General features: G+C 38.5%; 1 pseudogene; it reads right to left on the bottom strand.

The window, feature by feature from the left end:
• Positions 1 to 11440: 11440 nt before the first annotated feature.
• On the bottom strand, positions 11441 to 12348 carry LOC103003455 (60S ribosomal protein L6-like; annotated as a pseudogene).
• Positions 12349 to 26219: the final 13871 nt, after the last annotated feature.

Here is a 26219-nt window from a genome sequence, read left to right as displayed (position 1 = left end):
CATACATTAATTCTCCTCCCAAATATTTTAATATTTTCTGTATTATCATCCAATTTACCGATAAAACTTTGGGAAAGTCCAGAGCCAAGGCTGCCACCCAAACCACTAGAAGCTTCCTTTTGGGCTTACACTAATGTATTAATCAATATTCTTGGCGAGTCCCCTATGGATTACCCATTTCAGTGTGTGTATTTTGAATGGTAGTTGTCTCATTCCTGCCATAGATGGTAAGTTCCATAAAAGCAGGGATCATCTAATCATCCCATTACCTAACAGAGTACCTTACACTCTGTTTATCTGGCACCATAAACATTTGCTGAATGAATGAATAAATAAAAGAATGAATGAAATCCATCCACTGTTTTAATATTCATCTTCCTGTAAGTCCACAAGGAAAAAGTGAAGACCCTGAAATGCTACTTAAGCCACCTGGTTTATATTATTTCCTGGATCCAGTAGTCTCGTAACCCTACCAAAAGAGAAAATTATGTTAGGTACAGTGCATCTCTAGTGGACGCACACTGACTTCCAATCACCACTGCCCTCTGGTCTAAGTGCTCACAAAACATCTGCTCAGTAGTCTCTTCTAAAACCTTGTCAGAAGCCATCAGTAAGCCTCTTAATTTCCAGAATCCATTCTCACCTTGCCCTCACCCCTTGTTGAAAACGAGAGTAAGGACCATATCTTAATTTGGCTTGGTTTCGTCTTTGCTGAGCAGTATTCTGAAAAATAAAAAGTAGTTGCTTAATAAACATTTAATGAACAAATGCACAAATGAACAAATGAAAAAAACAAAATGAAAACTATTATCCACCTAAACCTTCTAGACAGCTTAAATGAAATTATCCAAATAAACAGGTAATGTTGGGGAATGCACGCCAACGGATCACCTCTGTTCTGTGCTCCTTCCGGGTGTGATGTAGAGGCAGCTGGAAAATGCTCACTGCATTGGAAGGGATTCACAGAGAGACAAACCAACGAGCTAATCCCTGCCATCAGGGCAAAGCACTTCCTGGTCAACGTGGCAATCCTCAAGTTTAGGTCATTTGAGCAAGATGTGACTCAGGCTGGGAAATGTTTACAGACGTGTGGCTTCAGTTCCAATTTGCAGCTGTTAGAGAGGCCTTTTATTTTATTCCTTTGTCAATAAAACAAGAAAGAAAACAAATCTGTGTGTGTCACAGTTTCTTCTCTGGTCTGATCACTTGTGCAAGGGTCTAAGTCGGATCACTAGTTTTGGGGTATGCAGCAGGAAAATGAAAAAGAAAGTCAAGTGTATTCTAAGTCATCTGCTTTGAATGTTTAACTTAACTCTTTAATGTTATTGCACACGAATGGTGTTTAGTACCATTGGTCATAAAGCAGAATCAAGCTAACCTTACTGAAGGTCAGGCTGAAAGTCCTCCAATTTAATGAAGCATTAATATTAAACTGGAATGAGTACATTTTGTGTTGGAGACTCTGGCAAGCAATGCCCAGTCTAAGAAGAGGAACGAATCAAGGCTAAGGCTACATTCGGTAATGATGTGTTCTAACTAGGGTCATCAGCCCCTCTGCTGGCCTGGAGACTTGTCAGTACAGGCGAAGAGAAAGAGTGTGCACTCAGAGGTAGCCTCACCCTGCACATGACAGCAGCAGGGACCAAGGGAGAGTCCCCCTCACTCACTTGCTGCCCTCCACACCTCTCCGTAGGACTGTTAACAAAAACAGGGGGCCCACAGGCTCTAGTTTGCTGACACCTGCCCTATATTCTCAGCTTCTTTGAAGAAGAATGTTTCTTGACCTTCCTCTGGCTGAGAACATGTCTTCCCTGTAACCCTCTCAGGTGGTCTGGTCGTTATTTCCTCTTCATAAGATGGAGCCCAGGTGGAACAGGTGTTCTCCAGGTTCTACTGTGTTGCTTTGAGACCGTGCTCCCTCTCTCCTTCCTAAAAACACTCAGCTTTGAATCTCACTCATCAGATGTTCCCATCCACTAGTTTCAGCTTTTTACTGATCCCTAGGCCACTACCCCTCACTCCTTGAAGATTTTAGCAACTGACACGCTATCACTGTCTTCAAAATCAGTCTGATTATTACTCCTGTAATTTCAATAACCAGATATTCTTTCTAATACAATGGCCTTTCAGTTTTTCATCTCCTTTCTCCAATGGCCTCATTCTCTGTTCAATCTCTGTTACTCATGTCTATGGCCATACCTTTGACCTTTTCATTCTTAATACATTCAACACCCTTAAAATCCTTATTTCAGGCATCCTACTCTCTTACCACTGCCTATTATCTTTCGAGCTCATACACCAACATAGACAATTCTTCTGTACCAGGACTTTAATCCAATGCTCCTATCACCTTCTCACTGTTCCACCCCCTTGCCATCCCCTCTCTCCTCCCCACACAGTTTAAATTCCACAGTCTATCTTTCTAATCATCCCTTTGCATATAGACTTGACTCCCTTGCCCCTCTCTCCCTTGTACTGGCTTGACTAAACCAAAACCCTAGTTAAATTTCACCTCTGCCTGCTTCTACCCTCCCAGCAAGGCCAGATAAACACCGAAACATGCTGAGTGATTTCACTTTAAATTCATGGTCACTAACCTCAGGTGGTCCTAGATATTGCCTGGAACTCATCCTGGTTCCATCCCTTTGTCATGTTCCTAGGCGACCAGTTCATGTCTGCTGTCTCTTCAAACCTCCAACACCTCCTCCCCCATCTTTGCTCTTAGCTGATGGTGTTGCTTCCAATTTCACTGAGAAAACAGAAGCGATTCTCCCAATACCCACATCCAACCACTACCTCCCTGTGCCCATATACTCTACCTTCGGGTCCCATCCTCTCTGACCTCCTCAAGGATGTTGCCTCAGCAAGTGTCCCCTTTCTCCTCCAGTATCATCGAGGGTTCCTTCTCTACTGGAGAAGTCTCATTATCAACAACCATGTTGTTATTTTCCCATTTGAAAAAAAAACCCTCTTGACTCTACTGCATCCCATTTATCTCTTTCCCTTGACAGCAGAACTTAAGAACTGTCTGTTCCCGCTGTTTGCAGTTTCTCTTCTCCCATTCTGCCTGAAGTCCACGCTGATCAGGCTCTCTCCACCATCACTCCACCAAAACTGTTCAAGTCACCAGTGACTCCTCGTAGCTCAGCTCCAGTGGGCAGTGCATGGTCCTCATCTAATGGCTCTATCAGCACCTTTTCTCTCGGTGTATGCCTGGAGAGTCCACACTACACTGTGCTTCTGAAGAATGGAATGGGGTTCTGGTTTGATGAAATTAAACGTGTGGGATATGAACAAACCAATCTACAAGAATATGTCTTATAGCTACTTACCCATCTGCCTTCTCTGAGCTAATGATGATTGATGACAGAGCAGTAGTAAGGAATGTTAATTGGCTTCATTTTAGTACACTTAGGTTTCTTGCCAGGGACTGTGGATTGATGGGGGGAAAGTTTGAAGGAACACTGTAATTTTTGTTTTCCAACTGAAAAAGCTCGACCACTCTTCCATCTCTCTCAATATTTTGAATCACAGAGTAGTGTTAGACTTGGAATGCATCTTACAGAACAACTAACCAAACCTTTCATTTGATAAAGTCCAGAAAGGCTGAATGACCTTCCCACAGTCTCACAGCCAATTAGTGACCCATTTGAAATAGAACCTGAGCTTCTCACTCTGAGTCTAATATCCTCTCTACACACTTGCTCCTGCTCTGCTTCCTTACAGTTCTTTCAATGTCCACATTCTGCAGTGATACTTTCAATTCACTTTTCAAGGAATCCTTTTTTTCTCCTGGACTGTGCAGGGCCTGTAAGTCCAGCATCTTTTCCAACACACTTGCAGCTGATAGGTTTTCTAACAGTTCTTTCAATGCATGCATTCTTTTTTAAAATTTAAGTATAATTAATTTACAATGTTATGTTAGTTTCAAGTGTACAGCAAAGTGATTCAGTTATACACATATATACACATATATATTTTCCACATTCTTTTCCATTATAGGTTATTTTTAAAAAATATTTTAATCTTATTGTAGTATAGTTGACTTACAATGTTGTGTTAGTTTCAGGTGTACAGCAAAGTGATTCAGTTATACATATATATATATTCATTCTTCATTAGATTCTTTTCTCATATAGGTTATTACAAGATATTGAGTATAGCTCCCTGTGCTGTACAGTAGGTCCTGGTTGTTTATTTTATATACAGTAATGTGTACAGGTTAATCCCAAACTCCTAATTTCTCCCCCTCCCTTTCCCTTTTGGTAACCAGGAGTTTGTTTTCTATGACTGTGAGTCTATTTCTGTTTTGTAAATAAGTTCATTTGTATCATTTTTTTTAGATTCCACAGATAAGTAATATCATATGCTACTTGTCTTTCTCTGTCTGACTTGCTTGACTTGCATGCATTCTTTACTGAGGCCTTCCATTCCCTTTTCAAGGAGTCCTGTTGTCCTCCTGGATGGTTTGAAATCTTTGGTTCCATCAAGGAACATACTTCACTTATCAGGGCTAAATCTGACAGTGGCTTTGATTTGTTGCTTTGGCCCCAAGTTGTAAGAGAGACACGCTTGGCAGGATCCCAGAGTGCATTCCAAGGCCAAATACTTAAAGATGTTCTCCATTGTGCAACATTTGAAAACACTGTCCTAACCTAAAATTCTAGACTCGCTGCTTGTTCAGCCATCAGCCCAATGCGGTTGCGTTGCTCCTGTTCCATACCTCAGGGAGCCCTCTGGCCTCTGAACCTCCGTGCACTTTGTGACAGTCTCCTGAGCTCTGCCCAAGTTGTTCTGCAGTTGAGTTGTTTCTGTATTTATATGGATAGCAAGGAAAATGGGAGGAAAACAAAGCCATCCCCCTCCCCAACCCACAAATGACAGACCTTTTAGGACAATAAGCAAGGACACCTTAGTGAGATAAACTGGTTCTAAGAACAGAGTCAAACTTGCTGAAAGCTATTACCATACCTAAAGAAAGACTGTGTCAGCTTAAAGGTTGGGGGAGAGGGGTGGTCTGAATAGCAGCTGTCATGATAACTAACACTTCACTTGGTATCAAAAACTATTCTGGACTCTTTATATGTATTATATTAGATGTATTACATATAATCCTCACAACTCTATAAAATAGGTATTGTTATAGATGAGAAACCCGAGGCACAGAGAGATGAAATAGCTGCCAAGGTCACCCAGCTAATACAATAGTAGGACACGATTTGAACCAGGTCCTGACTCCAGACTCTTTGCTCTTAACCACGGTGTACCTTGTTTGTCTGGAAGCCACAAATAGGAGAGCTAAGGTCCATCCTTGGCAGAGCCAGCTGGGCACTTGAGGATAAACTGTTTGCCTCTATCCCTATGGGCAAAGCCATCCCTTTGGTGGAGAAGAGTTCCTCCAACTATCTCAATTAAGGAGCCATTCCTAACAGCATCCATTTTTCTGAATCTCCATTTTAAAATCCACTTTAAGATTATAATGTGGTCTTTCATGGAGCTCAGCCTACAGAGAACAAATGCAGATCGACACATGGCATTCGAGTTTTTTGCTCAGACTCTGTGGGTCTTGGTTAACGTGAGTCTGATAGCTCCTCTGAATTCACTCTCTGGATGCTGACAGATCAGATGCTGGGCTAAGAGCCAGAGGCCCCAATGTAGTGAGCGCTGCCCTGGGGAGATCCAGGTGCTGATCTCACCTGCAATCCACAGACATCTTGGCATCACAAACCTTCTCCTTTGAAGTTTCAACGGTCCTATCTTCCTTATTTGATTGGTGGCTTCTTGATGGAAACTACTGTGCGTTAGATGTCTAGGTATTCCCCCACTGGGTCTGTCATTGCCTCACCCGCATCCCTAAGAAATTGCAGAGGGCTTCAGCTGACTTCCAGCTGCCAGAATTGCATGTCTGTGCTGAGAGCTTTACCCCCAGAACAGCAGAAGGCACAGAGCAAACTGGAATTGCCTGGCACATAATCTACCCCCCTCCCAGCAGTCTTCAACCAGTGAGTCTTGGGACTAGGTGTATAAATACCCCAGCACTCTCCTCCCTCCGGTGGGGTACACCGAGGTTCTGTGTTGCACTGTTTCTCCGCGGGATTAACTTCCAGTCACCCACATAGGTATCCATCTTAATAACATATCCTGTTGGCTGCTTCCTGGTCCCTGTCTCACTTCTCCACTGCTCTGGACACCTCGTCTCAGGGTCTGCTGTGGGGGGAACCCCAAATAAGACAAAGGACGAAGGCAAGTATTGGTGACAGAATGCCTACAGTGCCTGGCATCATATTAAGATTGTTATAGGCGTGATCTTATTTCATCCTCTCCGCAGCCATAGGATATAAGGATTTCACTGATGATAGTCTGAAGCACAGGATGATGTATAACTTGCGTAGCTGCTCAGCAGGTAGGCTGGATGCTGAATACTCACTGTTCTCTTTGGCCTCACAGCCTTCCTGTTTCCATCCTACCCTGTGGCCCAGGCCAGGGTTTCATATTCTGGATTAAAGACTCTAGAATATGTGGAATCAATTTGTTGATCTTTCTGGAATAACCTCTGATGATTTCCTACTACCTATTCCATGGATAGATCAGCAACGATAAAACATGTATCAACATAAGCAAGTGTTTTCAAAACACTTTTTCCTCCTCTGTCCTGTCTCCCTTCGTAGAGACTGAGGCCGTGCCAAAGTTAAGACAGGGAGCGGGCATGACTCATTAACAGCCTGCTCAGCAGACATTTGTAAAACTCTCCGAAGACAACTGACAGCACAGACAGGGAGGCGAGAGAAGACGGAAGCCGGCTAGGGTGTAAAGGCCAATGCCTGCATCTCTGTGCCTGGCTTCACTCCCGCAAACATGTTCTTAAGCTGTTGCGTGGACATAGCCTGAAGAACTCCACAGAGAGAGACAGCTCTCTGAAGGTTTGGTGTCTTCTCATATTTGGCAAATAAGATCAGATTTTTTGTTGTTTTTTTTTTTAGCCTCAGAGGAAAGCTATAGTTTTTGCTTTTGTTTTTGTTTTGCCCAAAGATCTCTCTATGGTCAGTCCATCAGTCTTTATTGAACACACATAGAATATGAATTTAGCAACAACTTCTTGTCCTCAGAAACGTTAGGGTCTCTTAGCAGAATTGACCAACCTAATCCTTCCATGGAACTAGAAGTCTGCACTCTCCCCATTGTCATGCCTCCCCTGGATACCTGCATCTCAGAGCTAGAGTGACATTCTTAGTCACCCAACCACAGAACATTGCCAGTTCTGCTACCTTCGCAGTGATAATTTAGTGAGTGTCTAGCTCCTGGACAGGCCTCAGTTCTGAAGGTAAGACAAGCGGGGTTGAACAGGGGCTCTCCATCCAGATCACCTGTGAAGACCCTCCCTCCCGAGACGACGAGATGGATCGTCTGTGAGCAAGTAATTGTCCTAGAGCCACTATTGATTAAACGCTGAGAAACATGCTTAGATTGCATGTGCTGTCAGCTGGACCAGTGATGGCTCTGTGTCTTCCTGTAAATTCTTCTTCTCCAGCTGGGCTTTCTCTGTGGTTCTGTATTAAAATAGACGCTTCCTAATTAGATAGATCTCTGTCATGAGGATCCATCTGAGAACTTCGGTGGTATTTTCCTATTAGATATCTCTCCACAAATCAGCCCTGTACTCTCCAGCTTTTCTAAATCATAACTCACTGAATAGCTCCTTGAGCAGGCAATAGCCACATAACTAGTAATTAGTGTCCTGTCAGCTGATATCAGCAGCATTAGTTTTTAGCTGCTGACATCAGCAAGTCATTCATATATTTAAAGCCATAGCGACTCATAATTGCGATGAATACATCTGAACTATCCAATTAATAAGATCTTTTTTAAAAAAAATAAAGCAAACCATGTTTGGGTGAAAGTATATAAGACGAATTAAAATAAGAATTACAAGCCAAACTTCAGCACAAAAACCAGTCTATAAAGAGCCCACAGTCCTAGACAGTCTTCCCAGCTCTGGCACAGACATCTATCATAAATCCACAAACAAGTCTGCTCCTTTCTGATTAGAGGATGGAGTGGTTTGGTCAAGGTTATAGAGAACATCTGTTTTAATGACAGAAGTCAGTAGAACAGCAGTACTTTGAGCCTCTCCATTTTTTTATTCACGGATTTCTCATAAAAGAGTCAGTGATTTTTCTTTTCAAGTATGTTCTGATTAAAAATAAGGCCAAATAAATACTTGATTCTTATTCTGAAGAAAAAAAAAATACTATGTAAAGCTTGCATGTATTTGAAAATTCAAAAATTGAAATTTTAGAATAAGTGAACCCTATCTGAACAATACCTATATAGCTTTTCAGAGGAGTTACAAATTAACTTGACAAAAATACAGAACAGGAAAAATAGAATCATTTTAAAGAAATTAAATATGAAGAAAAATACCTCTTTTGCTGGAAAAGCTATTTTATGCTTAGGAAATAATTAGAGAAATAATAATTTTCTTTAAGAAATGTACTTTGTCTATTACTTAACTTCTCCTAGCCCCCCAAAAGACTATCAAAATGACATCTATTTTTAGATTTTGTTCTGAGGTCTTGCACCAAATTGATGATTGCTACACCTGCAAAGCCTTACCTATCAAATTGAGTTAAGCATGAACCAGATTGCAATTGCAACTCATCTTATCAACCTCAAGAAAACTCAAAATACAAGAGCTCAGATTTAATAAAGGAATTCTAAACAGGTAACATTTTTCTTTCACCACAATTTGAGAAAATGTTTGTTCATCATATAGAAATGGCAAATAAGGGTGTTGGAAATTCAGAAGACAAACATGTCAGGAAGCATTTTATGCACCATTTAAAATTATATTTAAACAGTTCCCCAGCTTTAAATTAAAGAAAGGAGAAATTATGTGCCTAAGCTTTCATAAATGTCATATACCAAATTCATAGAAATTAATAAATACAAATCAAGTACAATTTATCTTTTTTTTTCATTAAATAAAACAGTAATTCACCAAGTCCAAATGAGAGTTACAGACACTTCCACATTATTAAAGGGAACAATGATACTGTATTACCAGAAATGTTAGTAACACATTAGATATGTTGCTTCAACTGAACGGGAATAAATTAGAAATAGCATGTATGTTTTATGATGTAGAGATAGTTTTTCTTCCTCGTTTAATCCACCCCTCTTTTCTCATAGTTTAACACTTCCCCTGGGGCAACAAATGCTATCAGGTCATGTCACAAACCAGTTCAGGGCGATGGAATGGCTATTAAACCAGGAGCAATAGATAATAAGGAATATTTATATACTTGGGCAAGATTGGGGAATAAAATGTTGAACCTTCACTCACTTTTCTCCTTTGTTGACCTGCACAGGCATCTAATCCTGCTTACATTTTTGAAAAGAGAGTCTGAACAAGGGGACAATTTATAATGGTGACTTGTAATTCCCCGCAGTGGATTGTAACCCAGGGATATCTATGTGCTCTGTGGTCTAGTGCCAGTTGGACTGGGGAGGGAGATGAAGTGCTGAGACAGGAAGGGGCAGAGATGAGGGTTATTTTCTTTATTAAAAAGTAGCTTTTTCAGCTCAGAAAATTTCTGTTTGTTATATGATTTAGAAAATACAGAAACAGATTAAAAAGTAAAAATCACTAATCATCTAACCTTTCAGAGATAAACACTGGTAAATTTTGGTGTGTTACTTCCTGGTCGTTTAAAATATATATACGACAAAATTTGAAGTATATCTTTTTTTTGTGGGCATATTTCATCTTATTAGGTATTCCTCAAAACTATGCTTTTGATTGGCAACATAGTATTTTCCTGTTTATGCTGTCATCTATTGAGCCATCCCCTGTTGTTGGACAACTATGTTGTTTCCAGTTCGTTAATGCTCTGAGTAATGTTGTTAACTAAAACATCCTTGCTTGTACATTCTTGTGTGCGTGGTTGATTATTTCCTTGGGATAATTCCCTATTGTCTTATTCCATATTACCAAATTACTTTTCAGAAAATGTGATACTGATTCACACAGGTAACATCAGAGATTGAGGGTGAAATTTACTTGCAGCCTTGCCAGCACTCAATATGATAAATTGAAAAAAAATCAGTGAAAATTTAATTAAGTGAAAATAGGCATTTCTCTTTCATTTTAGCCTCCTTAACTTATTTATGGGGCTCCTGAAGCCCAGAGAGGGAGAAGAATTTGTCTGGGCTCACACAGCAAGTAAGGGCAGAGCTGGGCCTAGAACCCAGGTCTACTGGCTCCCAAACCTTTTCCCACTGGGCCCTGCCACTTTCCTGTCATTCTTTTCCATTTTAATTTACAGTTCTATGGTAGGTGACTTCTGAAGAACTATTTCAGTAGTTTTATTATGTTTATCAAAATACACATGATCATTAAGGAATAGAGAACAACAGCAAAAAATATCTACTCTCTAGATATAACCCGAGACAATCATTTAGAAATTTTTATTTAACATTTCTGATATATATATGGACATTATGTCCATATAAAATTATACCGTGTGTAATATTTTATAACCTTTTTCATTCAGCAGAATGTTTCGATATCTTTCCCTATTGTATAAATATAAAGCATCATTTAAAATATTTGCATAGTAATTCATTATGTACTAACATTTGTTTAACTAGTACCCTATTCATGGGCATCTAGGTGATTTTGAAGAAACTGGACATTTTGATAATTTTTCTTGATTTTAAAATAAAATACCTTAAATTTTAAATGTTTTAGATAAAATATTTCAAACATACATGCAGTGCAAATAATAATCTAATAAACACTTCTATGCCTAGCACTGAGTTTTAACAAATCCCAGCAATTTGTCATAGTTAGGTCAAATCTTTTTTTAAAAGAAATAAAACAACATACATATCACTAAAGCCTCCTGTGTACCCCTTCCCAATCATATTCCCTCCATTCCTTCCCTAAAGTGAAATTGTTGCATAGCATTCCCATGAATGGTTTTATATGGATTGTATCTGTAAGTGCATAATATATCCATAAACAACAGATAGCATTGTACTTTTGTTTTTAAACTGTAAATAAATATTATTATACTCTATATATTCTCCAACTTACTTTTTTCAGCATTATATTTTTTTAAGCTTTATTCACAAGGAAACGTAGCTTTAGGTCATTCATTTTCACAGCTGCACAGTATTTCACTATATGACTGTATTTGACAATTCATACAGTCATTCCTCTATATTGAAGGGCGTTTAGGTAATTTCTAATATTTTGCTACTACAAATTACACAGCTGTGAATATTCTACTCCTTGTGTAAGAGTTTATCTTGAGTAGAGAATATTTCCTAGAAATGGAATAACTGGATGGTAAAAAGTATAAACATCTTAATTTTGCTATTTGAATTGTCCTCCAAAGTTGTTCTACCAATTTTTTTGTTTGTTTGTTTGTTTGTTTTTTGGACCGGAATTATTTAATTAGGTTCTTTGTAAGAAGTTTAGAACACTACTTTGTGAGGATAAATTCCGTTTGTAAGAGCAAACACAGAGCGGAGGTAGCCCTGGAGCTGAGGAACAGCTTTGATTCTTCACAGAATTTGTGAGTCCACAGCTTTCTGATCAGCCTTCCGCTGCTCTGTAATCTCGTATTTCTCTCTCTCTGTGTCGAAGATCTCACCTTCCTGGTGCCTGGGCTTACACGGTTTCTTCTTCTTGAAATAAGCATCAGTGAGATGTTCTGGGATTTTCACACCACTGATATCAATTTTGGTGGAAGTGGCAATGACAAATTTCTGGTGTGTTCTCCGCAGAGGAACTCGATTGAGGGACAGAGGCCCAGTCACAAGTAGCAAGCCACTGCTCAGCTGCTGCAGGAAAATGGCCCTCTTGCCTCTGTGGCGCCCAGTGAGGATAATCAGAATGGTCCCAGGAGTGATGCTAGCGCGCAGTTTTCTCACATGCTTACTGAAGGGTTTTTGCCGTGACTCAACAGCTTTCGAGGCACGTCTTCGGTAGGATAATACCTAGGCATTTTGCGAAGTTTAACCACCCGGGTACCACCATTCTTGTCACCACCAACTGGTTTTGTGACAGTAGCAAGAACCTTCACCTTCTTTTTCTTTTCAACCTTGGATTTAGCTGCTGAATACTTCCTCTTGTACAAGGCCTTCCTGGAATACATAGCCGATCGGGAATATCTGCCAATTCCTCTGACCAGAACAGGGTTTCGGCTGCAGTGGGGCTTCCCCTTCTTAACCTGCTTCACCTTTTTAGCCTTGCCACCAGCATCAGCCTTCTTGGCCTCAGGTTTTTTCTCCTTAGTATCTGGCTTCTCAGCCTTTTCACCCGCCATCTTGCAAGATGGGAAAAAGCTGTTCTACCAATTTGTATCCCCAACGTTAGCACACCAAAGTCCCTGTGAGAGTCAGGCTTTTTAGCCTTTCCAATCCAATAGGTATGAAGTGATATCTCATTTTTATTTTTACTTCCCTGATTATTAGTAAGTCTGACCATCTTAGCATGCTTATTGACCATTCAGTTTCCTTCTATAAATTGTCTATTTATATCTTCTGTTCATTTGGCTATTAGATTGTTTTTCTTACTAATCCTTTGTGAGTTCAACACATAGCAAAATGTCTTCTAGTCTGTAGCTTATCTTTTTACATGTTTGGGGGTTTGGTTGTTATTGTCGTGTGGTTGATCTTGCTCTTGATGCTGAATTTTAAGATTATGATGTCATCACATTTATCACTATTTCTTTATGGTTTGGGATATCATATCTTATCTAATAAATTCTTCCCTACACTGATTTGTTATGATTAAAATTATATTTTCTTTTAAAAATTTTGTTTTTCACATTTGATTCTGTAATCCATCTGAACTTTTTGGTGTGGTGTGAGGTAGGGCTCATTTCTTTTCCATACAAATTACTTTAGCACTACTTACTAATATCGATATTGATTTGTAATGTGACCTCTGTCTTACCCCAAGTTTTCCATAGTCCAGTTTCTGTGTTTTCATGTTTTGTTTCATTGATTTGTTTCTCCTTGCTCTAAAGTCACACTGTCTTAAATATTCCCATTTGATATTAGGTCAGGATTATACCAATTTTTTCTGTTTCAAAAATTTTTGGCTAATTTTTGCCCTTTACCAAATGAATTTTAGGATTAGCTTGTCAAGTTCTGTGAAAAACTCCAGTGTGGTTTTCGCTGGAGTTGTATTTACCTTTCAGATTAATTTAGAGTCAGTCGACTTCTTCTTAATCTATTAAGTCTTCTTATCCATGATCATAGCATTTCACTCCATTTTTTCCAAGTCTTCTTGCGTGTTCATCGATAAATTTTTTGAAAACTTTTTCAAAAAGTCTTATACACTTTTATTAGACTTATTCTTAAGTAGTTATAGTTTTTATTACCCTTATAAATTCTTTCATTTATTATGTTTTCAGATTAATTATTACTTGTTTATAGAAATGCCACAGAGCTGTACTTTGATCTTACTGGCGTAAGCCAAATTCTCCTATTAGTTCTAACCAATTGTCTGAGCACATTTTTTTGTATTTCTTTGGGAGACAATCATATAGTTTACCTATAAAGATAATTTTGTCTCTTTCTTTCCAGTTCTTGTTCCTCTAATCATTATTTTCATCTTATTGTTGAAGAGTGGGGTAGTATCAGGTATCCGTGTTTTTCTCCTTACTTTAAAGTTCTAAAATTGCACAGTTAAGAAAATGGCTTCTATTGTTTTTTATATTTGATGTCTATCATCAGGTTTACTGAGACTTTCATTCAGCACATTTTTATTCAGAGCTTCCTCTGTGCCAGGAACTTTTCTAAGTGATGGGGACAGAGTGGTGAATATGACAAAAAGTCCTTCATGGAGCTTACAAGATACAGAGGGAAACACACACACACATACACACACACACACACATATTCAGGAATTGATACACGATATGTAGAAAAATAAAGAGTTATAAGGGAATGGTTATTTTAGATAGGGTATTCAGAGAAGGCCTCTCTGAGAAATTAACACGTGAGCAGAGAACTGAATAAGTGAGTTGGGCTGTGTGTTGCAGGCTCTGAGGTGGAATTCAGCACACGGAGCGTATATTAGGAAGGGAGGAGAAGGAGAGAAGAGTGGGCAGAGGGAGAAGCGGAGCTGCAGTGCAGGTCCAGCAACAGCCTTGCCCATTTCAATAGGGGCCTCTAAGCTACCATGACCCCATCCAAGGGGTAGAATAAGTAGGGGCAAGGGAACTTTGCCTTTACAACCTTGCAAGGATCAGATGTTAGATGCAGCTATCCCGGGAAGTAGTATGACCATCAACAGGGTGGCTTTCTTCAGCTAAGGTGGAAGAGGCCATCCACTGCAGGCTGTCCAATGAGATTCTAGAAGCTGACGTAGCGAAACCCTCTGAAGGGAACCTGGCTGAGCATCAAAAGCCATGTGATGATCTGGAAGAAAGGCAGTCCATGCAGTGGGCAATGAAAGAAATGCCTGAGTTAGGCATGAGCCTAGTATGTCTAAGAAGCAGATGAAAAGCAGTGTAAACAGAAGGAAACACATAGGGAGGATAGCAGTGGGAGATGAGTCACTGAGGTAGCATTGTCAGGCCACGTAGCTGATGGCAAGAAGACTGGAATTTACTCTGAGTACCAACAGGAGGCTTTGAGAAGTCACAAGAAGGGACACAATTTGAATGGGATTACATTTTAAGAAGTTCTCTCTGGCTGCTGTTGGCAGAAGTGACTACAGGGAATAAGAGTGGAAGCTGAGAGGCCAGTTGGCAGACAGTTACAATCAGTTGTGTAAGAGATTATACTGGCTTTCACTGTGTGGATAGCTGTGAAGGTAGTAAGAACTGCTTGGATTAAGGATTTATTTGAAGATGGAACCAACAAGGTGTAATGAGAGGTTGGATGTCTGGTAGATGGAAGGAGAGCAGTCAAGAATGACCCTACATATCTGGCCTGAGCAACAGTAAATGAAGTTGCCTTTACAGAGTGAAGAAGTCCCTGGAGAGGAAAAGGTTGTGCGCTGGCAAAAGAAAAAGGGAAACCAAGAGTTCTGCTTTGGACAAGTTAGGTTTGAGATACTTATGTTACATTCAGTGAATGTCAACCAGGGAGTTGGGGCTGGATATGCCTTTGGGCATATCAGTGAACACATGGTATATAAAGTCACAGGAATGAATTAGATCATCAGGATGGCAAGTGTAAAGAGAGGAGGGAAAACAAAGAGGATGGAGGGCTGAACTCCAGGGAACTTTAAAATTTACGTACCAGAAAGATACGATGACACCAGTGAATAAGAATGAGAATGGATGACCACTGATCCAGGAGGAAAATCAGGACCATAGGGTCATAGTAGCCAAGGGAGGAGAGTATTGCAAGAAGGAGGGAGAGATCCTTTGTGTCAAAAGCTGCCGAGAGACCAAAATAATAATTTTCCATTAAACTTGGTGGTGAAAATGGTGATAGTTATAGACTGATTTAGTTGGGTTGAGGAGAAAATATTAGGTGATAGAGTGGAAACAGTGACTCTAGAAATAAGATGAAGGGAATTCCCTTCTATTTATAATTTACTAAGATTTTTAAAATCTTAAATGTTTAATTTCATCCCCAACATTTTTTTGCACCTGCTGAGAATGACTTTGCTTTTTCAATCTGACAATGCTGATTACATTCATATATTTTATGATGTTGAAACATCTTTGCATGATGGGGAAATTCCATTTAATTATGATATATCATATATAAGTAAAATTCAATTTTTGTTCTTATTTTACGTAGGATTTTCCTATGTTTATACATGAGATACAGTTGTTTTTATGATTATCTGTTCTTATGCTCTCCCTTTCTAGTTGTAATTTCAAACTTATACTAGCTTCATAAAATGACTTGGGTAGCTTTTCCACTCCTTCAGTTTTTCAAAATATTTCTATAATATTAGGATTATCTGTTTTAATTCCTATCAAACTGTCTGGGTCCAAGGTCTTTGGAGGTTAGGAGATTAGGGAGGGTAGAGAGAATATTTTACTTGCAGATGGTTGCAGGTTTACTGTTGCTGGGGGGTTTTTTCTTCTTGAGTCAACTTTAAGACTGTAATTTCTTTCCTATTTGCTCTCAGATCATTTCTCTGTCTTCCTGCTGCAAACCACATGACTGAGATTTCCTATGCAATTAGCTAGTTTTGGTCAATGGTGAGCCCTAGCAGAGGACTATCGGGCAGGAGGAAGAGGGAAGCCCAGGCGTTTTTCCCATTCTCTCTCCGCCTCCGGCAGTGTCTGTCTCTCCTGGGGTTCCAGCTCCCACTTTTCCCCCATGTTCCAGCTCCCTCGCAGCCCCCTGTCACAAATCCAGCTCCCACTGGTGACTCTGGGTCTTACCCCCCAGTAATGCCAACTGCCCCACTTGGTCCCTGCAGCCTTAGCGGTAGTAATAACTTCCTGATGGGACTAATTTCAGTGTTGGCTCACCACCTGCTGTTTCACTTTGAAGTTTTCCTTTTGAAGCGAATCTCCTGTAATATATCCCTTTTATTGGACTACCTGGAGAGTCTCTGTTTTCCTGACTGAACACTGACTGATCCAGGTAGCTTATATTTTTCTGAAAAATCATCTATTTCATTTGAGTTTTCTACTTTATTGGCATACATATGAAAAGTGATTGGCATATTATTTAATTAGGATGTTTAGAATCTCTACCATATACATAGTTATGTCCTCTTTTTCATTCCCAATATTGTTTGTGTCTTCTCTCTCTCTCTTATGTCAGTCTTGCTAAAGATCTGAAAAATACATCCAGTTTACCAGAGCTAAAAAAAGGAAGGGGCTACTATCTATGTATACTGGCTTCATGTACAAAAGTTATCACTGGAAAGATAAGAAAGAAGATAATACTTGTTGTCTGTGGGAGGGAAATTGGATGGCAAAGTAAAAGAAATGGAAAGTAAGGTCTTAATTACATACTAGTTCATACATTTAAAATTTTGAACAATATGAATGATTCATCTAATCCAAAAATTAGATTTAAAATAGCAAAAGAGGGCTTCCCCGGTGGTGCAGTGGTTAAGAATCCGCCTGCCAGTGCAGGGGACACGGGTTCGAGCCCTGGTCCAGGAAGATCCCACATGCCGCGGAGCAACTAAGCCCGTGGGCCACAACTACTGAGCCTGTGCTCTAGAGCCCGTGAGCCACAACTACTGAAGCCCGCGTGCCACAGCTACTGAAGATCACGCTCCTAGAGCCCATGCTCCACAACAAGAGAAGCCACCGCAACGAGAAGACTATGCTCCGCAACTAGAGAAGCCACCGCAATGAGAAGCCCACGCGCCGCACCTAGAGAAAAGCCCTCACGCAGCGATGAAGACCCAACGCAGCCAAAAATAAATAAATAAATAAAATAGCAAAAGAGCAGATTTTGAGTTTGCTTGCCTTTCTCTTATTTCTGTTTTCTATTGATATTTTATTAACTTCTGCTTTATTGTTATTATTTCCTACCTTGTTACTCTATCCAGGTTTGCTCTGTTCCTCTAGCTCACTTATTTTCAGTTTTCATATCTTTTTAATAAAGGAATTTTAAGGCTACAATTCATCTTTAAAATACCATTTTAGCCTATCTCAGTTTTTGACAGGTGGTAATTTCATAGTTTTTATTTCTAAATATTTTATTATTTCCATTGTGATTTCCTACTTAATCATTGGATTACTTAAGTGTATCTTTAATATTTCAAACATATGTGCCTTTTAGGTTTCCTTTTTATTGTTGGTTTCTAATTTAAGTGTACCATGACAAGAGATTGTGGTTTATATGGACACTTTACTTTGAAATTTGTAACCTCATTTGGATGGTCCATTTTTTACAAGTTCCACTAGTACTTGAAATTAAAAGCTTTATTCTATTAGTTGGATATAAGATGTGTGTATGTTTATGCACATATATTAACTCAAACTTGATAACTTTATTTTTCAAATTTTTATTTTCTTGTAATCTTGTTCTGGTTGATCAATTCATTTTTAATATAAGTGTGTTCAAATTACCCACTTTATTTTGCAGAATTGTCCTTATAATTGGCAGTTTTTGCTTAACTAATGTCGAGACCATGTTGTTAGCTGCACAGAAGTTCATGATAATTATGTATTCTTGGTGGATTGATACTTATATTATGTAGTGTCCCATTTTTATCTTTATTAATGCTTATATTCTAATTTTTCTGGTGTTATTAACTCTCTACCATCTGTTGTGTATATGTGTGTGTGTGTGTTTGTGTGTGTATTTGCCTGGTGTATCTTGTTTCATTCTTTGTTTTCAAATTTTCAGAATCTTTTTAAGCCATGTATCTTGAAAGCAGCAAAGAACTTAACTTTTAAAAAATACAACTTTTAAAAGAGATAAAATTGTCTCTATTTTCAGGTAACAGGAGTGTATACCTAGAAAATTTGGAGGTTTCTACCACCATCAACAACAAAAACCCTCTGAGAACTCATAAGTGAGTTCAGCAGGTTCACAGGACATAAGATCAACAAGCTAAAATCAACTGCATTTTTATATACTAACAGCAAACAAGTGGAAACAAAATTTTTTTAAATGCAAACCATTTACAGTTGCTCCAAAGAATATTAAATATTCAAGTATAAATCTAACAAAAATGTATGGAATCTGTATGATGAAAATTACAAGATGCTGATGAAAGAAATCAAAGGTGATCTAAATAATTGAAGAAACATTCCTGTGTTCATGGATTGGAAGACTCAATAAAGATGTCAATTTTCCAAATCGATAAATAAATTTAATGTGATTCCTATGAAAATATCTATAAGATTTTTTTGTAGACATAGTTAAGATTATTCTAAAATTTATGTGAAATGGCAAAGGAACTAGAATAGCTAAAACAATTTTGAAAAAGAATAAAGTAGGCAGAGTCAGTGTACCTGATTTCAAGACATATGTAGCTACAGTAATCAAGTCTATTGTGGCATATATAGAGGAACAGACACACAGATCAGTGGCACAGAATAGAGAACCCAGAAAGGGACCCACACAAATATGCTCAACTTATTTTTGACAAAGGTGCAAAAACAATTCAGTGAAGGAAGGATAGCCTTTCCAACAAATGGGCTGCACCAACTGGAGATCCATAAGCAAACAAAACAAAACAAACAAAAAAGCAAAACCCACCTAAACCTAACACTGTATACAAAAATTAACTAAATGGACTCAAAGTGAATGATAGACTTAAATGTAAAATGCGAAACTATAAATGTTTAGAAAAAACATAAGAGAAAATCTTTGTGATGTACAGTTAGGCAGAGTTCTTAAATTTGATACCAAAAGCACAAATCCCTAAAGGAAAAGCTAATAATTTGGACTTCATTAAAAGTAAAAACTGTATTTCTGGGAAAGACTCTCTTAAAAGGCTGAAAAGAAAAATTACAACTTGGGAGAAAATATTTGCAGAACGCATACTGGCCAAATGATTTGTATCTAGAAAATATAAAGAATTCTTAAAGCACAATAGTAAGTAAACAATCAAGTTAGAAAAATGGGCCAAAGTCATGAACCAACACTCAAAGAGAACGTACAGAGATGGCAAGTAAGCCCATTAAATGATGTTCAACTCCATCAGCCCTTAAGGAAATGTAAATTAAAACCACAATTGAGTTATCACTAACACCTACCTGTATGGCTAAAATTAAAAATGGTGACTACACCAAATGCTGACAAGAATGCAGAAAAACTGGTTCACTCATACAATGCTGGTAGGAATGTTAAATGATATAGCCACTCTGGAAAATAGTTTGGCAGTTTCTTTTAAAAGTAAACATGTACTTACCATATGACTCAGCAGCTGTACTCCTGAGCATTTACCACAGAGAAATGAAAACTTATGTTCATGCAGAAACTTGTACATGAATGTTCATAGCAGCTTTATTCATAATAGCCCAAACCTGGATCTATCCAATTTTCCTTCGATGGGTGAATGGATAAGCAAACTGGTATATCCATGCCAAAGAAAGTACTCAGCGATAGAAGGAATGAAATATCGATAAACGCAACAACTTGGATGAAACCCAGGGGAATAATGATGAGTGAAAAAAAAAAGGTTACATACTGAATGATTGCATTTACGTAGCACTCTTGAAATAACAAAATTATAGAGATAGAGAAAAGATTAGTGGTTGCCAGGGGTTAGGGATGGGTGGGTAGCAGGAGGGAGCCTTGTGGTGATGGTACAGTTTTCTCTCCTGATTGTGGCGGTAGTTACAGGAAGCTCTCTCTGTGCAGGCTATTTGTTCAGGAATCTTTTGCACTTTACCATCCAAAAGGAAAGATAATGACAACCTGAAAACTTTCTGAGAATATTGTTACAATTGAAAAGTAGTTTCCACAGAAGATGCAGAAATTTGTTTTCTTGGAATTAATCATGACATGGAATCTACAGTATTGATCAAGGAGAATTACAGTTTAATTTCATATTCATACAGTATATGGACAATACAAATTATTCCTTCTGATTCAATATGTTAAATGTTGGATCTCATCTGGATACATTAAAAAGTCATTCAACTTTTAAGAAGTATGTAGACATGTGGCCTTTTATCAACTAGAAGATTTCCTATAATGTTGATTGGAAAATCATTCTGATAGCTATCCTTCTAAAATTTTGGGAGGTAAAAGATTTAAGATTGCTAAATGTTTTCCCTTTGACTTACTCTGGACTACCATTAGGAAAACATGTAGTTCTGAAATAATTGTTCTCCAATTAAAGAAGGAGTTGGAAAGGACTTCTTACTTCAAGTCCTTTCCTGAAATATCAGTTTTTATAAATATCCGTCTGTTTGGGTTATAATTTCCCTTATCATAATGGGTATGTAAACACACATCTCGGTTTTTAAATATGGGTTTTTTAAATAAATAATGCAGGATACACCTCTTGAATGTTCTCAATATATCATCGATTAAAATGATACTAATCTGTAGGAGGCAGATGCAAAACTTGGATAATAGAATTTTTGGCTAATTAAAAAAATACAATACATTAGTAAATTCTTTTAACAATTAAATTTCATTTCACAGTTGTTTATTGTGATTAGTGATATATTTGAACATATCTTTACTACTGTCTTTATTTTGTTTTCTTTCCCTTTTTATAATTTTTCTTCTTGTTTTCTGCTGAATTGGTAAATGCCTTTATTCCATTAAATATTCTTCTGCTTATTGTGAAACTATAAATTACATTTCTATCTTTGCTGTTGTTACCCCTATATTTTTAACTATGTAACAATAAATTTTCATTAAAAATTTTAAGTTATTCTTTACCACCATTCTCCTAAACACACTGAGGGTCTTGGCAAGATTTAACCACTTACAGAACAACTCCTGAAATTATTATTATATAGAGTTTTAGTTTTTCCTCTTTTTTTTAAGTAAAAAAGTTAATTATTGCAGTCAGTGGTTAATTAAGATATATCCACTTATTTTGTCAATTTCTTTGCTTATTATTATTTCTTTCATCCAATATCTTCCCAGCCCACCTAGTTCAAACCCTCATTCTTACTAGCTGGGAGGCATTAATATTTCTGTACCTCAGTTTCCTCACTTTAAAATGAGGTTAAAAATTTATCTACCTCATAGTATTATTGTGAGGATTAAAAATAGTTGATACATGTAAAGTGTTAGCTATTGTTATAATTATTATTATGAGGCTCTTTTCTTTAAATTCAAGTTAATCCTTTAATGGATCTACGAGGGGTAAACTTCCCATGGGTGAAATATCTTTATTTTGTCTCTCTTTTGAATGCTAGTTTAGTTTTGACATGAGAATCTAGCTAGATGGGAAATTATTTTCCTTCAGCAGTCTGGATAATTATTTCATCTATCAATGCTGATGAGAAGTGGGCTGCCAGCCCAGCTGTTATTCTTCTGTAGGCAACCTGTCTTTTTTCTCTGGTAGCTTTTAGGATTGTTCTATTTGCCCTTGATGTTTTTACAGTTTTCCTACAATATGGATTTATTTTTATTTATGCTGTGAACTTTCAGCCTGAGGACATGTCTTCAATCCTGGAAATTTCGCAGTCTCATCTTTTCAAATGTTGTTCCTGTCTTTGTCTTTCATCTATTTCCCCCTGGAACTCCTAAATATTTGTTTTGGAGCTTCCCCATCTATTATTCATGACTCTTTAACTTCTCTTAAGTAGTTTTTGTCTCCAGGTGCTGCATTTTGTGTGAATTTCTCGGCACTTTTTTCCAACTCTCTCTTTGGCTGATTTCAATCTAGACTATCCCATCTATTGAGATTTTTAATTTCAAAGAGTGCCTTTTTCCCAAAATTCCTAATCAGTTCTTTTTCATATCTACGTGTTCTTGAGGATGTTCATTATTGCTGGTGGTGGTAGTTTCTATAAATAACTACTCAGTTGTGTAAATATCCGTAGCCATGCAGTGAGGTAAGGAAAATTCAGGACCTTGACCAGCTAAATCTTCAGGAGGGTGAATGCTTTAAATTCATTCTATTTTATTTAGCTATAATTTTCATGAAACAGGTGCCTATTTTATGTAAAAATTACTCCACTGCAATGACAAGAATTCTTAAAATGTTTTATTTTCTACTTAGTTCCCTATTTCATCAAGCTCAGGGAATCAAAAATGTGTCTGCAACAAAAGTACTCACACTGCACACACATTCCCAGGAAAATCAAACTGAAGGGTAACAGGCATGCAAAAATACAGTACCTCCTCCCTTTTTTTTTTAACTGATTCCTTATTTCTTCTCAGGCAGTGCAATGGGCCCAGGTTAATTTGCCTGGCTCACAGAGGACAGTAATTAGGAGCCCAACGGATTCAGAACATTACTGGCTTAGGCACGATTTTGACAACCTGTCTCCGAACTCCCTTTGGAAAGCCCCGCAAACTCATTCTTCTATGCAAAGGCGTCCAACTTTTCAGAGAATCAGAAGAAATGTTAGGAAACATTTTCCTTGCCAAGAGGATACTAGCACCGAAGCATTTACTCACTGGTCCCTTTCAGTCTGCAAAATACAGCCAGTTGTCCTGGTTGAGCTTTACTGTCTCCCAAGGGTAAAATGGTTTTAAGCTAGGACACTTTATTAATTCTGTTTCTTCAGGAGTTCAGCCTGAAAGTGTCCCTTTTATCTCAAAGGACTCTAAAGCCTTCAAAAAGTTCTGTGCTGGATGATAGCTCCTCGTGAAGATCAGCCTCCTCTGAAGTGCTGGTCTGGACTGAATCTCAAATCTAATATTGATTCTAACTAAATATGCTGTGGGGTTGGTTAGAGTCACTGAACAATGGGCAAGGAAAGCTTTCGTTTTCAACTTTTTGTACATGGTATTAGCTATGTTAGCATTTGTGCTTTCAAATAAGTTTTTAACGTCTGATTTTTTTCAAGGAAATGAATGTAACTATTGCATATCTTTATACTTAAAACAAAAGAGATGTATATTATTATTTTAACCCTTATTACTGTCCTGTTGTATGGCTGTAGCAGTGTTTACAATATGAAATGCAAGAGCCCCTGTGCTTATCCTTTCCTTTATAAGTCCTTATATTCTCATATTCAGTTCCAAGTACCAAGTAGGGTAGATTTCTTGCTGATGAGTTTTATTTATGGGTGATTGTAGAATTTTAGATTTGGAAGATGATGTAGACACTAACGTTCTGATATAGATAGATAGGGTAACAAAGCACCAGTAAAGTCAAGATCAAACAGTTAACTAGTATCAGGTCTAGGATTAGAATTTATGGTTCCTAACTCCTGGTCTAATGCCCATGAAGGCAGAAGGGCCTATAAATACATACAAATATTTGGTCCATTCAGGATCCACCTGAGATATCCCTTATACTTCATAGTGAGTCTATTAGTAGTATAAAAATTGTTACTTCTGACATGTTACAAACAAAATCAACAATCTCCTGGACCCATTATGAGGTACTTAAGAACTTTTTTTGAGGGCTTTGAAAGGCAAAGGAAGATAGCCAAAGGAGCTCTCTGCAAATGGGCAGCTTTCCCAGATAGCCCCAGAAGGAAAAAAGAACGAACAAATTAGTGAATCAGAGTTTTTTTAATAGTTCTATTTTGATGTCTAATTGTGAGTGTAAGACCCTATGACTTCATCACAAAGTTTAGCACTCTGGTTGACAGTCTTGACTAAACCTGCACTCTTTCAAGACACTAAAATTCCATCAAACTCTTGTCCCTTAAATGAAGAGACACCTACAAAACTCTGAGGTCATCATTCGTGCAAAACCATACTCAGAATCACAGAGATCACCATTACAGGTAGTATATTTCCAAATAGTGTGTATCAAGCAATCTTTTTTTTTTTTTTGGCTGCATTGGGTCTTTGTTGCTACGCATGGGCTTTCTCTAGCTACGGTGAGCAGGGGCTACTCTTTGTTGCAGTGCATGGGCTTCTCATTGCGGTGGCTTCTCTTGTTGCAGAGCACTGGCTCTAGGCGCGCGGGCTTCAGTAGTTGTGACTCACGGGCTTAGTTGCTCCGCGGCATGTGGGATCTTCTCAGACCAGGGCTCGAACCCGTGTCCTTTGCATTAACAGGTAGATTCTTAACCGCTGCGCCACCAGGGAAGTCCCCAAGCAATCTTATTTAATCCATCTAGTAAACTGGTGTGGTAGATCTCATAATCGATATTGCCTCCATTTTATAAACAAAGAAACTGAGATTTAGACAAGTTATATGACTGGCCAGAGATCACGTAGCCAGTAACAGCAGGGCTGGGATTTGTACCCATGTGTCTCTGACTGCAGAGTTTAGCTCCAAATCACTATAAGCTCCATTTTGTTACAGGTGGAAATGAGAGTTTATGAAAGAAGGTATTTCTATACCCCCAGTGCCTAGAACTGTGCCTGACACCTAATGGTACTTAGTAAATATTGGCCGGATACACAAAAGGATAAATTCACGAGGGTAAAAAGGACTGCCAGCATCTTCAAGTGGGTTTGTAAAGCTCCTACCAAATTTACAAGGTATGCTTGACCCAAGAAAGGTTTTCAAACAAGTCTTTGCTGTTACTTTGTTAGTCTCTCCCAAATTGCTTCAGAGGTGTCACATCGTAAACTGCGAGGGTCCAAAGCTTTCTACTGTCTGTTTACTCTCAGCATGCTGTGCTGTTTACTTGTAAACTGGTGAAGATACTATGTAGCAGGAAATATTTTTATCCCTGGAAAATAAATTTAGGGAATACGCCTTTTTTCAATCCTTGCTGTTCTTCAGTGTCTCTTAATGAATTTGCAAGAAGTATATTCTGAATGGTTAAGCATGGCCTCTTGAGCTGGCCTGGGCTGGAAGCCAGGTTCCATCCCTTATCAGCTGTGTGACATTGGTAGATTTACCTTTGCCTCAGCTTCCTCATTCAGAAAATGCTAGAGTTGTGGGGGAAAAATGAGTTAATTTATATCAGAAGCGTGGCCTAGTGCCCAATATATAGTATGCGATCTATAAATGTTAGCTGTTACTACATCAAAAGTATCTTGTTTCCTTCAGTGTATGGAAGGAAACCTCATTCATTCATCAACAAACAGGTATTGAGTGCCTCCCAGGTGCCAGCCTCTGCTCCGCGTGCAGAAGATAGAGAAACAAAGTAATTGTCTGCTTTCATGGGCCTCACATCCCAGAAGGGGACACGGAAGATAAATAAAATAAGATGTACTGTGTGCCTGGTGGCAAAACATGACTCAAAAAAGGATGAGATGGTGGGGGAGGATTATTTCACACAGGTTGGCAAGGAAGGTCTCTGAGGGACACACCTGCGGGGAGTTAGCAAGACGCTATGGATACCTGGGAATAGAGCATTTCAAGAGAGGGAATTTCTGGCTTATAAAACAAGAGAAGAAGGAAAAAGGCAAGGAGGCCAGAAAGCAGAGTGAACAAGGAGTGGCAGGAGACAGAGCCAGTGAGGTAGAAGGAGCAGGCAGACCCTGCAGGAGCTTTCAGGCCATGGTGAGGACTTTGGATTTCACCCCAAATGAGAGGATTTGACTGACATATTTGAAAAGGAACAGTCAGGCTGCTGTGTGGATACTTGTCTGTAAAGGGGCAGGGGCAGAAGCAGGAAGACCAGTTAGGACACTGTTGCATTTATCCAGGTGAGGGAAGACAGAGGTTTAGGCCATGATGGTAACAGGAGGAAAATAAGTAGTGGTCAGATTCTGGATATATTTTAATTTTTATTTATTTATTTATTTATTTATTTATT

Source organism: Balaenoptera acutorostrata, chromosome 5 (assembly GCF_949987535.1).
Source record: "Balaenoptera acutorostrata chromosome 5, mBalAcu1.1, whole genome shotgun sequence".
Classification (NCBI taxonomy): Eukaryota; Metazoa; Chordata; class Mammalia; order Artiodactyla; family Balaenopteridae; genus Balaenoptera; species Balaenoptera acutorostrata.
The sequence above is the reverse complement of the archived record's forward strand: the minus strand, read 5'-3'. Positions and strand labels throughout refer to the sequence as shown.